The sequence below is a fragment of the Mesocricetus auratus genome, unplaced genomic scaffold (assembly GCF_017639785.1).
Source record: "Mesocricetus auratus isolate SY011 unplaced genomic scaffold, BCM_Maur_2.0 Super-Scaffold_100054, whole genome shotgun sequence".
Taxonomy (NCBI): domain Eukaryota; kingdom Metazoa; phylum Chordata; class Mammalia; order Rodentia; family Cricetidae; genus Mesocricetus; species Mesocricetus auratus.
The window spans coordinates 3459474-3476969 of record NW_024429231.1 but is presented as its reverse complement, the minus strand read 5'-3'; the positions used below and the strand labels follow the sequence as shown (position 1 = coordinate 3476969).

Below are 17496 nucleotides of genomic sequence, written 5' to 3'. Positions count from 1 at the left end.
TTAACTACTGGGCTATCTGTCTAACCCACCAATGTTGTTGTTTATAGGTTTAGTTGAGAGCTTAGTTCTCCACTGTTTTTACTGTTTACATAGCAGTTTGGATGATCTGGGGCTAAGATGTATTGGAATCATCCTAAGGATTTGTTAAAATGCAGATTTCTCAAATCCCAGAGTTTCTGTTTTGGTAGATATGGAATGGAGCCTGAGAATTTGATATCTACCAAGTTCCAGGTGCTACTGCTGGCCTGAGCCCATGCTGAGAGCCCTGCCTCAGGGTTATGTGATCTTCTGCAGTGGAGCTCCTGGGCAGTGTTTCCGCAGTCTGCTCTTTGGTTCAGATGCACAGAGTTTCCTGGATTGTGGAAATTTCTTTGCTTGGGCTGTTTGTCCTCTAAAGTCAGACTTTGTTTAAGGACTATAATCTTATTTTATTACTCGGTTTCTCTAAAATAGGTAGGGCATGGGAACTGGATGTTGGGTACATGTTTCATTGAGTTTGGGTTGTATTGTAAGCCTGGCATATTGGACATAATTTCTAGGCCTTTCATAAGAACAAGGCCCTTGGTTATGAGTGGAATACATTATTCTACATGACAGCGTTTGTGAAGTAAGTCTAACTCTTTGCTCCAGGTCCCTTCTGGTAGGAGCCTGACCTTCCTTGCAGGTCAGCAATTCATTAAAAGTGTTAGTTATTACAATGGAAAGCAAGGAAAGGAGAGGATTGTTTAATTGTTAAAATTTCACTTGGCAATGTTATTGATTAGTCTTTGTAATACTGAGCTAGTCTTTGAACAAATACCTGAACCACTGGGCAGGTAACAAATGGTTGCTGCTTCTGAGCGCATCAGTGATGGTGTTATCTAGTAAACTGCAGATACAGATGGAGCAGGCGCAGTGCCGAACCAGGAGACAGAACAGAGTGACGAAACACTATGTAAACTTTTCCCGAGACTGTTTTATCTGCTGTGTGAAACAGCACCAAAGACATCCCTGTGGTGGGGCTGATTGACAGGTATCTGCGATAGAGTGAGCTTCACCCTTTAAGGGCCTTAGCTCTCACCCCCTTTAATCCTTTCAGTTTACAGACGGTGCAGTGACTCTCAGGTAAGGGAAGCTCTTGCTTCTGAATTGCATACCTAGCAGGTGGCCTGACTTTGCATTGAGTCCTTCCACTGGCCCTCGGCCTAGAACTGGCCTCATGGCACAGTGTAGCTCCCTTGGCTTGTCCTCCTTCAACTATGTGTGATCTTTAGCCACCTCCCGAGTTACTTATAGGTAGTAGAGTTAAGAGCAAGCTTTGTATGAGTTCCCTGTGCCCTCCGAGTGGCATTTTTCTGGCACGAGGAATGGGTTCTGTCTCTGCCATCCTCTCCCCATGACGGCAGCCATTTGTTTCCACGTTTAGGGCAGGGCTGGGCCAAGTCTTCTTTGGTCAAACACATGAAAGGACGGGAGAGCTTGATCTGGGCTGCTGTCCCTGTTCTGCCATCCCCAAGTGCCTTGTTACTCATGCCTGAATCCTGTGGGGCTGAGCCCTGCCTCAGTTTGGGATTGAGGGGGGCAGGAGGGTAGCATCTATTGAAGGTCTAGTCTGTGTCAGCCACCTCATCTTGACATTTGTTGATCTGAACTACATCTGTGAGCATTACCATTGTGCTTTCAGGACTTGATGTAGGGACACAGCTAATGAGTGGTGGAATTAGACTCTGATTAGTGTTTGTAGAGCTCTAATCCTGTATATGTTTCACTATACTAAGGGCTTAGACTTTGCCCTATAAGCTTCATGTTTTTTATTTATTTCCAGGGTATTTGTGAATGTTTTGTTTTTTAGCCATTGCTAGTCATAGGAGAGGCTGTCCCCACCCACATGGTTCGCCCTATCTGATAGAAAAGAGAAATCATGAGTCTGTAAAATGTGAGAGAGATGGTGAGATGGCTCAGCAGGTCGAAGCACTTGCTCTCAAGCCCTAGGACTCACATAGTGGCAGGAATGAACCGATTCTCTCCTTATCTTGTCCACATGCATCCCATGGCATTCATATGCCTACACGCATACCCCAAATCAATACATAAGATGCTGCAAACCACACAGAGAGAATGGTTGTGATGATATGCACCAGACCAGCCTGATTTAGTCAGGGTAGGGTGCCAGCTGGGGAAGATCTCGTGGAGGGGGAAGCATTTAAACCAGACCCGAGACAACAGAACATGACTGGTACATACAGACCAAGGACAGGACCATTGTGGGAGTGGGCTAGTATTCTGCTGCCTGCCTGTCGCAGTGCCCAGCACTTAATGGGTTTCCCATGGATGTTTGTTGAATGAATCCATGAGCGGGGTGCTGGGGAAATCTCATTTGCTTCTTACATAATAACTTAAGTTGTCTTGGAATGCGTCACAGTTCCAAATAGCTTCCCCCAGCTCCTCCTGTTGGTCTGTTGTTTTGGGTTTCCTTGCTGTATTTTGAGTGTCCACACACGTGCTCCATCTTTCCTTTGCGCCATGGGGTGTCTTCCTGCCTCAAAGAGATCAGAAATGGAGCTGTCCTATTGCCTTCAGAGTGGCTGTGTGGAGCATGAGGTTCAAAATAGAGGCAGCGATGTGGTTTCCCCCTCTGGGGATCTGACAATTGAAAACAAATATATAAAGAGCCCCAAAGGAGGTTTTCCCCCTCAGGGGCATGTGAGATGACAGCACTGGTTATTGGTGTGCTTTGACAGTGCAGTTATGTAAGTGGGTAGAAAATACAGGCTATTCTACCAGAGTCAGCTTGCCTTACTTAAGTGATTTTACATTCCCCGAAGTGGGTAGCCCAGAGAGGCTCTAGAACTTTTCCTTTGCAAAAACCCTAGTTCCTAACATTGAATTCTGTAGATTGGAGTTCAGCAAATGTTAATTCACACAATGAAGCAACCAAAACATAAACACCATTCAGTTTTTCAAAAGTAAATTCTGTCCTGAAAATTCTGCTAAGAGAAGCACACATTATAGGACCTGGATAGCCTACAGGGCTAGCTTGTTAGTATATTCTTTGGTCCAGGAAATATTCCAACCTGTGAACCCCAATTTTCCCACATTGCAGTCATCCAATCCCCTGGGGTCTTCTCCTTCCTTTCTTGTCCAGCTCACAACAGTTCAAAGGGCAGTCTTGACAGCTGCCAGGGAAATTGAGAAAATGACCATCAGCTCCCCTTTGCTGCTTGGATCTTCTCATTGGTCTCTTGGTAAGAATTCTTGAAGAACTGCTGTGTGCATGTGTGCAGGGCATCAGAGTTGAAGACAGGCCCTGCAACCCTGTCCTCACAGAGCTTACATCTGGGTGGGACAGATGAAAGCGTGTGGCACAGGATAGTGCGCCTGTTGCTAGGGGTGCCTGGTGAACCCAGGATGTCACAGACCACACTGTAGAGACAGTGGATCTCAGAACTCTGCCATAGTCAGCTCTTAGCGGTGACTCCCAAGGGCAAGCATCCTTCCTTTGGTAAGTGACAGTCCCTGACCCCTACCAGTGGCACTCATGGTGGCCTTCCCACACTCTGCTGCACAGTAAGAGAGGTCAGTTCTGTGTCCCCTTTGCTTCTTAGGTTCTACATAGAGTTGGGAGATGGTGAAGATTACCTGGGGGAGACTGAATGGAGCTGTGGCTGTAGTTTACAGAGGACCGCACTGTCCCTGTGAGGTCTCTACTCATGGATCTAGGAAAGTTGGTGGGGAAATCAGGTCCTACACAGTCATGTGACCCTGAAGCTATGAGCTGGAGGGAGGCTCCAGTGTGTACAGCAGGGTTTCCGGAGCATGGCTTTCAAGCTTGCTAGTTAGTTTTTCTTTTCTTTTTAAATAGTTTACTAATTGTGACATCAAGGACACTTCAAGAAGAGACTCCTTTCTTACATGCTGGAAACTTGCAGAGTCAGCAAGCTCCAGCTTCCCTCCCTCACATTTCTGAGAAGTGGGACAGTTAACTGTGCCCTCACATAAGGGGTCATGTGGCCACAGGTGAGCAATTCTAAGCATACAGTAGAACCCAGGTCAGGATTTATGATAACATAGCAAATGACCACCTCTCATCTACAGGGACAGAAATGCCCAAGAGACTGCTGCCCAGCATCACAGAGTACCTTAGTGAGCCAGGGATAGACACACCTTATTGGTTGAGTAAGGCTTTCTCAACCAAAGGCTCACCAAACCAGCAGCAAGGTCTGCTCTGTAAAACTGTTTGGTGTGACTTCTTTCCTGCTGTCCCTTCTTGCGCAGGACTGGCTTTGGTGGGCTGTGTCCTCTCCCGCCTCTGCTGTTCATCATAGCCTTCCTGTAGCCGCCTGCCAGAGGATCCTGTTGTGAGGTCTGCTGGGTCCCAGTTGAGACTGAGGTTCTGGCAGGGGAAGACTGGCCTGTGACTGGGTGGCAGTAGGTAGGAGGGCTGTGGTTTCTGAGGTGACCTCTCTGCTGATTTGAGAGCTGCTGCGTGCCAGCAGGCAGTGTTCCAGGACAGAAGGCACTCTGGAGTCACTAATGCTTGCTTCATGGTTAGAGTTCCGTGCGTAATTAGTATTTTTAAGCCTACTTTAGCCAAAGATTTCAAATTTAGAGACTCTTAAGTCATCAAAGATATTTTCTGGATGGCAGCTGAGTTTCAAGGGATCCTGGAGCATTTCCACTAGATACTCCATCATGGTCATCAGTTACCAGTCACTCAGTGAATGCTCATGGCGTGTAGCGCTTCTCCAGCTCCTCATAGAATATGACGTAATCACTCAGGGGTGGTCCTGTTACACATGGAGAATGATCTTCCATAGCATATTTTTGTTTTGGATGAGCATGTTTATTAAAGAACAAGCTAAAGAGTTAAAACAGTAGATAGGTGGCAAAATACCATCAAATCACCGAGTTCCAGGTGTCTTTCAGAAATCTAATGGGGAAGCCCCTTTAAGGCAGCCAGGTGGAGTTCCTAGTTGAGCAAGAAGTAAGCAAAGCTGTGTGTCTCCAGGACAAGGCTTCCATGTAAAATAACAAATAGAGATCACAGCATGAAATTGGGTGCTGTTGACCTCTGGCAGAAACTGACAGGAGAAGTTGAGGCAGTCAGACAGAGTTCTTGATTGATCTCTCTCTCCTTGTCTGAGAGTCCTGGGTTGACCTTTCCTTGGCTGAACTCCACACTGTTGCATTCTTACATCGTGGGATAAACAATAGTGATGTCTGCTAGAAATGGCTCACCTTCTAGCTGTTCTCCAGGGCATGGGGTTTTTATGCTTGGGCTGTTTTGCTGTTTTCCCTCTGTGGCACAGAGTTGGTAGTGGAGGGGCGCCTGGCCTATTCCAGACAAGGGCCTTGGAGGACACTTGGAGATAAGCATGCTTGGATTTGAAATGAGGGAGGGGTTATTGCTTCAAGGTTCAGCTCCTTGGTAAACTTGAACAACTCATGACAGTTTACAATATAATGTACATTATAGTTTAGACTGGTGACATTTAAACATCAGTATAAAGAATCATTGGATCTTATTAAAATGTGGGTCTACACTGGATTGCTAACATGCTTCCAGCAGAGCTGGTGCTGTGGCCCAAGAGCCGTACTTGGGTGGAGGGGCAATTGCTGAATGTCAGGCATAGAAGGTATCTTACAGATAGACCTTCTAATCTGCGCCTGTGGTTCCAGAAGGAGACAGCAATTTGGAGCAAGATGCCGACTTGGCTGAGGTCACACACTGAATTAGCAGAGAGGATCATGACTGAATCTTAGGTTAACAGTTTTCCTTTGTGTTGTGTGTATGCATTTCCTTTGCTGACCTAATTTATTTGAGGCAGAGTCTTGGTTTGTGGTCCAGGTTGGCCTTGAACTTATGATCTTTCCTCTTCAGCCTGGAAGGTGCCACTGTTATAGGCATTTCCCACCATGCCTGACTCCTGTGCTGAGCTGTAAGAGTAAAGGAGCAGAAATGAGGTTTCCTTCAGGGCAGCCTCATAGAGCTGAGGGCTGCTGGGCTGGCTGTATCCAGGTATGCCTGGGCTCTTCCTGCCTGGCAATGTTAAGACTTCTCTGTGTGGATCGCAGAGTGCCCTCATGCCAGGCTTGATGCTCAGCAGTGCATGTTGATGAGGACTTGACTTTCCTCCTCACTGGACAAGGGGAAGTGGGTGGTGCCAAGAGATACCAGATGGCAAAGTATCCAGATTGCACTGACTCTCAGATTCTAGGAGCTAATGGGGTCTAGGCCACCGGGCCAGCCACTAGACTTCAGAATGTGGCTAACATTTGAACTCCTAGAAAAAGTACTGAGTGGCAAAGGGTGCATCTTGAGAACGGGGCAGGTGAGTTTGACCTAGAAATTTGGCTTGAAGCATCAGGCAGTAGTTTATTCATCATGGAGCAGGTGTGATTGGTGTGAGGGCCTTAGGAGCAGGCAATCTGCAGTATTCTAGGCACGTAAGCAGACTTCATCCCATATACATTTCTTGTGGGTTTACTGTTCGCTAGAGGGTGAGCTGTGATGGGGGTCATAGGAAGGAAGCCCTAGAGTGAGCTCTGGTCTCAGGAGGCTCAAGGGCAGATTCTGCACTTTGGTCCTCTTTAGAAGTAGAGGCAAAACAGAACTTTGGTCTTAGTGGATCAAGTTATGTGGAGATTCAGAGAAGAAGCAACTTAAGGCCATGCTTTCTCAACCTTTGGTCCACCCAAGGCTGGATCTGGATTCTTGAATGAGACAGATGTACCTTGAAAGAAATAATAAATAAATAAGCAAGCAAATACACTGAATTAAGGGTAGTATAGGGATGGAAGCATGCTGAGACTTAAGGACTCTCTGTGGAGCTCAGGGATGGGCCTGCAGATATGGCCGCTTGCTGTGCTCATGCAACCAAGCACTAGGTTGCAGGGGCGGGGAGTCATAGAGGCTTGCCACTTGCTTGCCTGCTTACCCTTTTATCTTTGACCCTGCTTGTGAGGCTACCTCGTTCTGCAAGTTTCTGGAAGCTACTGGAGCAGCAGAGACGGCTAATAGTCCCTGTCCCTATCATCATCTGTACCAGTGTATCCTGGAACCTCTTAGAGTTGATATGTCGTTAGGTATCTCCTTATGCAGGCTGGTGACTAATACACTAACTGGGTAGGGGAAGAACTGTAGTGCACTTCAAACTACACACCAGCCAGAATTCTCAAGACCAAGCTGGGGAAATTCCAGCACTGGGGAAGCCATTAACAGTTGAGGGAGAACAATGCCTGGTACTTAGTAGGCCTGCAGTAAATGTTAGGTGGCTGAGTAGGTGTCAGCAAAGTCCTTCCCAGTCCACAGAACACTTTCAGTCCCATTCTGTTCCTAGCCATTCGGAGGCAGCTCTTTCCACATAGCACAGCAGCCAAGAAGAATGCCCCCTCTCTGCCCAAGAGCATGTGGCTGGGAGTGTGGCGCTGCCACTGTAGATCAGGCTCTGGGACCTTGCTGTTGTACACCAGAGTCTCTGTACTTAGCAAACAGATACTGTTTTGAGGTGTGTGTGTGTGTGTGTGTGTGTGTGTGTGTGTTTTAAAGCAAAACTTTTTAAAAAGGGAACTGTGCCTCTCTGTGTGCATTTTTGCCACATTGAACCCTTGGGCCTCTTTATTTTTAATAAGGAAGAAACACTGGAGTCTGGAACAGCTGAACCAAGCACCACTGCTGCCTACTCATTAGTTCGTTCTGTCTAATTAGATTGAAACCAGGGAAGGAAGCAGTGGCAGCAACCATTTTGTGTGCAGCAGGCGCAGGCTTCTGCAGTCTCGAGCCTGCATCTCCCTCCCTGCTTTGCTCCTCCTTGCCCTGCACAGGGCTACTAAAGTGAGCCTTTTCCCCCAGTGGGAGGTGCTGTTTCTTCTGCCAGGAGTGTGTGTCTGATGAACAGCTGTTAGCCACATTTCTGGGACTTTCGAGACGTCTTGGTATCCAGTCTTGTAGGACAAAGAGACCATTGCCTTATCTTTGAGAAGAGATTTAATGCAAAGCATTTTTCTGGGGTACGCAGAGGACCTTGGGTCCTTGTAAACGGCTTTCAAAAGAAGTACACCTGGAAGGTTTTGTGGCTGCAGCCTGTGCTCTAGTTTGCATTCAAGTGGGAAAGTGCTGGCCCCATCCCAGCCTGTTGGAGGTGGCTCCGTCCACTTGTCAGTGTTGACTGTGACCTCTGGGCTCCCTTGCTTTGGTCAAATCTTTCTACTGGAATTTTCCATATTCGCTCTGCTCTGTGGCCGCCCTAATGGAAAGGGAACAAACACGGAGAAGGCCTTTGCTGTATGTAGAGCCATGCTGGACATGAAGGTGCGGCTCCCGGGCCCAGCTCTGGTTTCTCTGGGGTGCTTTCTGCTCGTGGCGCTGCCTTGCTTCATTCTCCCTGTTTCTCCATTGCTTTTTCCTTAGCCAAAATCAAGCTCCTATATTACTGTTTTGCCTTTGTTTATCCACACAGTCCCATAAGTGTCCGTGCTGTTGGTAGAACCCTTCAGGGATTCTCAGGGTCACAGGGAGAAATTCAGGATCTCAGGCAAAGCAAACACTTCTGGGACTTTACTTGGCTCTTTCTGATCTCTTCCCCTGTAATGTCACAGACCCACTTGTAACTGGAGACAGCGTTTCCAAACATCACAGGTTCTAGTGTTGGCCTCTGCAAGTACCACTTGTGCCCTTCCTTAGACCCCATCTAGTTCTTAAGATTGTATTTCCTCCTCTCTGATGCTTTTCATTTATGCCAAGGCAAAACTTGGTGCTTTCTCTCTGCCGTGTTCTGACTGTAATTGAGATGCATTCCCGCTAAATTATTTATCATATAATTCTGCAGTCGTTTCCTTGAACGTTTATCACGTTCTCCTACCCCAAATTCATTATGTCAGCTCCATTCACTAGCTAACTGTAGTTGAATGGCACGCTGTCTCTCACTTGAGCACTGGGCTAAGTAAAGGCTTACCATATGCTCGCTCATTTCCTCCTCCTTGATTGTAGGGGTTGTTATCATTTTTACACACCAGGAAACAGGCTTGGAGGGTTAAGGGACTTGGCAGAGCTGGGTTCTGGCATGTGCTAGCTCCACGTGAGAGGCTTAAGGCCAATGTGGTACAGCCCTTCCTTCAAGGAGCTTGCTATCTAACATCCTAGGATGCCAAGTTCATGGTGAGTGTTTTGTGAACCTTTCTTGAGGAGACATGAGCAAGCATTTATTTACCTCAGGCAGGGCACCAACAACAGAAATGATATCATTCACATGCAGCACGGTGAGCCAGAGAGTTTAATTGGGGTTTCCTTCTTAAGTACAGGCTACTTATGAGTTTTATACCACTGAAGAAACAAAAGTCTCTCCGAGAAACCATTAACTGCCTGTGTATCCTCGGGGAAAGTGGGGCCTTGGGAGCCTTGGGGCCAGACTTGTGCAGGTCTCCTGCAAGCAGTCACCACTGAGAGGGCTGTGCCACGTCCTGCTCTGAAGACAGCATCTCACAATGAGGTTGCTTCAGGCACTGTGGAAGCAGGAGAGACTGCATCACCCAACACTGTATTAAAATGAAAACGTCAGCCACTTTCGCTCACTCCCTAAAGACTCCCTGACCCATGTACAGCACCTCCTTCCTAGGAGCCTCCTCCTCCTCCGCAAGCCCACTCTCAGTGTGAGAAATGTGCATGAGGGTATGAAGGTTTCTGGAGTACCAGAAGTCTCTGGGGATTGCCCTTGTTCAGCTCATTTGTCATTGTCTAGGCTTCCTGGAGTGTTTCCATCCTAGGGCATTTTTACTTGGCCTCAGGACAGAGCTTCTAAGAACATGTCTCAGCACTGGGCCCTCTGGCACTGTCCCTCTCACCTCACTAGTGTTGGCCAACCTCTGGCATGCTGGATCCTGCCCTACTAGTGGAGGGAGCAGAGGGCACTGAGGCATGGCTCCCACTCTCTAGGGATAGTTTAAACTAGGTCAGGACAGAATGCTGGTTAAGCCTAGACATGATCCTTGGGCCTGTCACAGTGAGCTATACAGCAGTCAGTAGACACAGGGAGAAGGTGGTTAAGGACAAGGAAACAGCAAGTGCTAGCTATTTGTCTCAGTCTAAATACTAACCTGTCCGTACATCACCTCTGCCTTCCCAGGAGCCTGCAGTCAGCCAAAGGAATATGCCTGAGAGTGTGGGTCAGGCAGAGAGAAACACAGATCATCGTGGGAAGGGCAGGATCAGAGAGAGACGTGAAAGAACTGTCTGTGGACTCATCACCCCTTCCTTGTCATGAGAAGAAATGCCACAGTCAAAGTGGCAAAGAAAGGCCCGACGGGATAAGGGTTTTCTTCTGTTACCCCCTCCCAAAAGGTGAAAGAGCTGGGGGAGATGACTCCGTTGGTATGTGCCTGCCATGCAAACATGAGGACCTGAATTCTGATCTTTTGTCACTGGTAGTGCATGTCTGTACCCCTTCCATTAGAGGGCTGGAGACAGGTGGATCCCTGGAGCTTATTGGCCAGCAGGCCTAGGGAATTGCCAAGCTACTGGGTAGTGAGAGACTCTGTCTGAAAAACCAAGATGGAGTGCTGAGAAGATGGCTGTGTAGGTAAAGTGCTTGCCATGCAAGTATGAGAACCTAAGTTAGCACCTCCAGAAGCATCTGTAACCTCAGCTCAGGGAGGCAGGAAGAAGTGACTCCTATAGTTCACTGGTCAGCCAGCCCACACTGAAATAGCTCCAGGTTCAGTAAGAGACCCGATCTAAAAATAAAAGGTGAGAAGCAATTGAAGAAGACACCCAACATCAATCTTTGGCCTCCACATGCATGTCGACACATGTGCACGTACACCTGCATGTGTGCACACGCACACACATATGCACATACACACACACCATACACACACACACACACACGCACGCACGCACGCACGCACGCACACATGCAAACCTGGGTCCTAGTTAGGAAACTTCTAATTTTCTGGGACACGAAAGGAAGGAAAAAAGGGAATGTGGAACAGATTATAACAGGGGTCTCTTAAGCACATTATGCCCAGTGCACCATGGATTATTTAATTTTCACAGGCCTGTAGATCTACATATATTCATAGGGAGACTAAGACTATAGAGTGAATAGGAGAGCAGAATTTTAAACCAGGCCTGACTCTAGACCTTGTCCTGATTGTACTGCTCCTGAGATCTGCAGGCAGAGAACCAGGGAAGCTTCTGAGGCCCCCGGAAGCCAGGGGCCCACCAAGGAGCAAAGTTAGCAAGGTGCTGCCAGCCTCACTGTGCTATGCCCAGAATACAACCAGTGCTCTGTGGAGAGCCGGCATCTTTCCCTTTCTTGTCCTTGCTCTGAGCATGGCTGTCTCTTCCTAGAGGATCTGCAAAAGCTCTTGTCGTAGTCTGATCCTGAGACCCCCCAGAAGACTTCTCCATCTTCCTGACTAGTGACACTAGGGATGAATAAGCCCAAGACCATTTAGGCCAGGCTAAATGTGATCTGTCTTCCTGTCACAGCTCATTTGGACTCCTTTAATAATTGAGGCCCGTGTTAAACGGTTCACAGTTTGTTCTTCCTAGACAGGAGCAGTTCCGTGTGTAAGCGATACTCCTGCCTCCCAAGGACACACTTTCCTGACGTGTGGATGATTCAGCATGACCCAGTAGCTTGGATTTCATTGAGTTCTCTGTTAAAGTCAGCTCGCCCATCTCATCATTGAGACTAGGTGTTTGGAGCTTGGTGGCTATGGCTGGAGTTTCTTGACCAGGACTTTAGGTGATGGAGGGTGCTCTGTAGAGACATTCGGCTACTTACTGTTGTTAAGAGGGGCCATGGTTCTTCTGAGTGCCATCTCTCTTCTATGGGACTGTCATCCTAGACTGGTTCTAATTAGTTTCCCAGAGTCACATGTCCTTTCTCCTTTCCCAGTCTTTGCGTGAGCTGGTGTCACTGTCTCATTCTCATCTGTCCTCACTTTGCTGACTCTGCTTGCCCTGCCCAATGCAGTTCAGGTCTTGCTCTCTGCAACTCCATATCCCTCTGTCTCCATGTCTCTCTTAGCATTCATCTGCATAGGAATTGTCTGTATACTTGCCTTTTCCCCTAGTGGACTGAGGATTCCTATCTCTAGGACTGAGGAAATTGTAGAATGCATAAAAAAGTGAATGATTTGAGGTGTTTGGAGACTCTGTTACCAGGAAATTAACGCTGCTAGTTAGGCAGAAAATAGACCTTTCTTATTCTGTCCTATGCATTGGCCTTGGAGTTGCTTAGACTATGTCACCTTCACAGTGGATGTCAGAGGTCATGTGAAGATGCTGTGCTTCTTGGAGCCTTTCATGCCTGCCTTCTGTTTTTGTTCTGACTCATCACAAATGACCAGCTTTATAATTTAATAATGAGTAGCTTTGAACCTTCAAAAAATGCTTTCTTTTAAATTTTGCAGATTCACAGTTTAGCGTTGAGTACAATAATGTATCAGATGTCTGTCAAAATGTAGAACCAACTCTTTTGCTGGAAATAATTACATTTTGCCAAACCCGTTTATTCTGAGAAGCTCCAGTATATTAATGTACGGCACTATAAATGCACGCCTTGTGATGTGTGGATTCAGAGAGGGAGGGTTGGGATGGCAATTAAGCCAAGTCAGAGGCACTGGATGGGTGATAAAAAGGGAAATAGAACATGTCCCTTTGTTAGATACGTTCCCCTGAAGATAAGTTTATAATTTGACAATCTAGGCAGCTGGAGAAATTAGCAGCCGCTTCACTGGAGAAGCTGGCCTGATTCTCCAAACTTGCATTTGGAAAATGGAACCATTTGTTCTCTTTGTGATCCCTGGTTAGAGGGCTTATTTTTCAGGTCATAGTCAGATCAGGACCTAAACACATGACCTCAACTCCTGGCCAGGACAAGTGTGCTGTCTTTGAGGATGGTTGCTGTTGGCTGTATCTGTCTGATGTCATTTCCTCAATCCTTGGTCAGTCTCAAGTGAAACTTATCTCAATGCCACAAAGTTGGACAGATCTGCTTGAATGCTGGCTCTCACCACTGATAGCAGCCACCAAGCAAGGAACCATCATTTCCTTTCTGTGTATCAGTGTCTTTATCTGTAACATGGACATGAATCTTAGATAGTCTTAAACTGAACACCCAAGATATGGGTTTCCAGCACCATGATATGCTAGACATTGATTTAGACAATTGAAAACTAGACAGAAATCCTTATCCTTAAAGAACTTACATTTTAATGAGAGAAAACCTCTATTAAACCTAGATAGGATTATGTTATATACTATGTTGGGGGGTAATAGAAGAAAAAGATGGGCTAAAGGTTTCGTACAGTTGGTAGAGTGCTTACCTAGCATGCAGAAATGCCGAGGCCCATTCCCCAGGAGCACATAAAGCTGGGCATGCTGGTGCCTGTCTGTAATTCTGGCATTTAGGAGGATCAGAGTTCAAAGTCATCCCCTGTTAAATATTAAGTTTGGGAACAGCCTGGGCTATGTATGTGAGACCCTGTCTCAGAAACAAACACAAAAAGAAGAATTAAAAGGGGTGCAGGATAAGGGATCTGGGTAGTTCTGAGAGCAACTGGGGAATGTGGGTTGTAATTTTTTTTTAATGGTGTTCACTGAGCTGGTGACAAGAGGGAGCTGCAAGGAACCTACTAGTGCAGATAGCCTGACATATGGTACAACAGGCAGAAGCCAGCAAGACTTCAGCAACTGTAGGACAGAATCGTGGAGGGTAAGAGAAGCTCAGCCAAGACGCAATGATGCTGAGATCCTCAAGTTCCTGAGGATTCAGTGAATGGACATCCACAAAGTGCCTTCTTTTCTGTTGGCCTTTTCATTTTCTGATGTCTCCGTCATACTGCTTGGCACGGGCCTCCAAGCTTCTGTGAGACTTTGATATCCCTTTTCTCTTGGCCCAGCTGGCTGTCAATCACTTCCTTGTCCTCTCTCCCACCCCTCCCTTTTCTCTTGTTCCCATTGTCTTTAACCTACTTGGTGACTTCTCACCTGCTCAGTCACACCAGCCTCGGAAGCATTACACCTGCCTCTCCATCACCACCCTTCCTGTCACCCCCTTCCTTCCCGCCATGATGCAGTGTGCGGCATTTCTCTTGCTCATCACCCTTGGCTGCTCGGCTGTACTCATTTATTCCTTCCTTTGTTCACACATTCAGCATCTTCCGCGCATCTACTAATGCTCAAAGTCATGTGAATCCTTCTGAGGCGGGAACAGACTCGCAAATAATTTTAGTACCAATTCAGAAATGTGTGTTTGCCCCAGCTCGTTTCTAAAAGGATTTAGGGTTTATTATGTATCCTGATGAGCAATCCAGAGCAGCTGTCTGTAGATGTCAGCATAGAGCCCTACCGTCACCCGGACAGGGACAGGCCTGCCTCTCTAGGGGCTCACTGGCAGTCCTGTAGTGTGGCCTTCTCCATCACAGCTCCATGTCTCTGCAGCAACACGCATGTTGCTTGCTGGTCTGTGTTCTGCCTCCCAGGTGCAGCATAACATAGCCCCTCTGTGGGAAGCCTGAGCCCTGGGTCCAACTAATTTCCCCTTCCCTGCACTTCCTTCACATCTGCCTCTTGTCCAGTGCTTGGATCAGCTAGGAGAGGGTGGAGGGAGATTTCTTGCTCATTTCTCTTGTGAATTCTTTGAGTCAGGGATCAGGCCCATCTTTACCACCCTTTCCAGAGGATATACTCAGTAATCTGAGTGAGGGAGTAAATGGGGGTGGGGTGTTCCTGGTGCCATAGCATCTAGGGACAGATTTTCTTTTTCTTTTTGAGACAGGGTTTCTCTGTGTAACAGCCCTGGCTGTCCTGGAACTCACTATGTAGGCCAGGCTGACTCCAGACTCACAGAGATCTGCCTGCCTCTGCCTCCTGAGTGCTGGGATTAAAGGCGTGCGCCTCAATGCCCAGGTCAGCCTTGCCTGAGATGGATGGATGGATGGATGGATGGATGGATGGATGGATGGATGGATGGATGGATGGATGGATGGACGGACGGACAGCTGGTTCTCAACCTATGGCCTGTTTCCTAATCACCTGAAAACCATGGATTTTTGGCCACACCTCTAATAGTTTATTCATTCATCATATCTGACATCAGGCCTAAGATTTTAGATTTTTAATTTCCCAGCTGATACCTAACCTGCTGCTTCAGAAACCATATATTATCTGGCCAGGCTCTGGAATATATTAATAATAACTAAATAATAGTAACAGTCAGCACTTACTGTGCAGTTATTATGTGCCAGGCTCTGTGCCAGAGGAGCTTTATATAGCTCCATTTAATTATTTTTTCATTTTTTCACTTAGTGTGCATACTATGTGGGGGGGGGTTGCAAGGAGGTCAGAGGACAACTTTGTGAGTAGATTCTCTCTTTCTGCCTTTATCAGATGACCTGTTTTTTGTGGCAAATACCTTTACTTGCTGTGCCTCCTTGCCAGCTTCCATTTAATTATGTTTTAAATTTGATTTTAATTGACAAGTAATAATCATTTACATTACATTGGAGCTGAGGAGATGGCTAGAGAACGCCAGCACGGTAGTATATCTATAATCTAAGCACGGGGACTCCTGGCCATCTAGCCAGGTTGAAGATAAATCCTGTCTAAAAACAAATAAGGTGGAGAGATATGGAGGAAGACCACCAACATTAACTTTTGACCCTACCACTACATGCATGAATGTATGCACATGTATAAATGATAAATGCAATTAAAATTATTGTTTACATTTATAAGTCAGTGTGATGATATTTTGACATATGTTTACAATGTAGAATGATTAAATCAGTTAAATCAGACAGCAAATCCTTCACTTCACATACTTAGTTTTCATGATGGAAATATTAAGGTATCTTGCAGCGATTTTGAAATACATGGTGTTTTATTATTTATTGTGGTCACCATGCAAAGCGTGGCTGAAATCTGTTTCCCTATCTGACTGAATGGTTATAGCATCTTGTTGATTATTCTGCTTCACCCTGATTATCCTGTGAAGTGGATCCTATGCTTTCCCTACTGTAGCTGGAGTTTTCTTGTCCCTCCAGGCAGCCACTTCAGCCCCAAATAAGCACACAGACACTATATTAATTATAAAATTGTTGGCCAATGGCTAGGGCTCCTTACTTATTAACCCGTTTCTATATATCTATGCATTTCCATGTGGTCTTGGCTTATCGGAGAATGCCCAGACCTATTTCTCCTTTGGCGGCTACATGGTGTCTCTGCCTTGGCACCTCTCTGCCTAGCTTTCCCAGAATTCTCCTCGTCTCCTAGTCCCACCTATTGACCACAGTGTTTTATTCATCAACCAATAAGAGAAACATACACAGAAGAGCATCCCCCATCATCTCCTCCTTTCTGTCTAAATAAAAAGGACTTTAACTTTAACATAGTAAAATTCTATAACAAACAACTATCAAGCAAGAACTACAATTAACAGTATTTAGTTCATTAACATTTGACAAAATTTAAGGAAAATATTCTATCTTCTATCCTATTTTTGTGAGTCTAAAATTTTATATGTAACTTATCTTTTATCATAACTAAGGAAAACCATAAATATCTGTCTTCAACTCCATCAAAGACCACAGAAGAATAGTATATAAACTCTAGAATTAACAGAGACATCTTGCTACCTGGACAGTCACCCAATGTTCTTCTGTAACATTGGAGCATTCATCTTTAGCCTACAGGCCTATTGTGTCTGGCAGACTTCTCAGCAAAGCAGGAAATTTGAAACTGTCCTATCTGTATTGGCAGTTTGTCATTCTTTTTTCTCCATGTCCTGCAGAATGTCTGGCAGACTCTCCCATGAAGCAGGAACCCTGAAGGACTGTCCCATCTTGTTTTTTCAAGTTCAACAGTCACTACTACCAGGTTCCTAAGAATCCTCCAGTTCACTTGTTTCATGAACAGATTTCTGGGTCTGCACTTTGATCTCAGTTTCCTAGGGCTGGGTCCCAGGCTGATTCCAAGGCTCAGGCAATGCTGGAATCCTCTGCTGTGATTAATATGCTTCTCTGCTTTGCTTTCATTTATGCTCAGTACAAAGTACCAATTTGGAAGATGTCACATATCAATATAGCATAACGTGCTTGATATTGAAAGTCACACTCATCCAAATTCCTTCTTAGTGACACAGAAAGTGCCTTAGGATCTCCAGATGTCTTAGAGTCTACATTCCTGGTGGTAGAAGTATAGAAAGTCAATGTGAAATGGTGTTGGTGTTCCACTAGGCCAGGGAGCCTACATTGACTGGACCCCATCTGGCTCTGGAGGATCTGGGAAGGTAATCCAGGAAATCTTGAGTGCAGCATGATAAATTGTGAGCCCATGGTATGGTAAGAGGAATAAAATGCTGTACTTGCCTCTTTGGACACAGTTGCTTGCTCATACCAAGACTGGCCTGGCCAAGCACTCATTTGTAGAGTAGAAATGAGTGTCTTCCCAGAGTATGTTTTCTTTTTGCTAGCCAGGTCCTATAACTCATCCATGGTTCCACAGACACA

At 46.2% G+C, this 17496-nt stretch overlaps 1 protein-coding gene across 11 annotated transcripts in view; it reads left to right on the top strand.

Annotated features, from left to right (window-relative positions):
* Window positions 1-17496, top strand: part of Sergef (secretion regulating guanine nucleotide exchange factor) — a 185422-nt gene that overhangs the window by 78079 nt on the left and 89847 nt on the right. For 4 of the 11 annotated variants that reach the window (XR_005873322.1, XR_005873324.1, XR_005873323.1 and 1 more), the window contains exon 10: window positions 10101-10315. The exons of the other annotated variants lie outside the window; for them this stretch is intronic. The gene's annotated coding sequence lies outside the window, so the exon portion shown is untranslated. The remainder of the gene's footprint in view (window positions 1-10100; window positions 10316-17496) is intronic. 11 annotated transcript variants of the gene reach the window in all.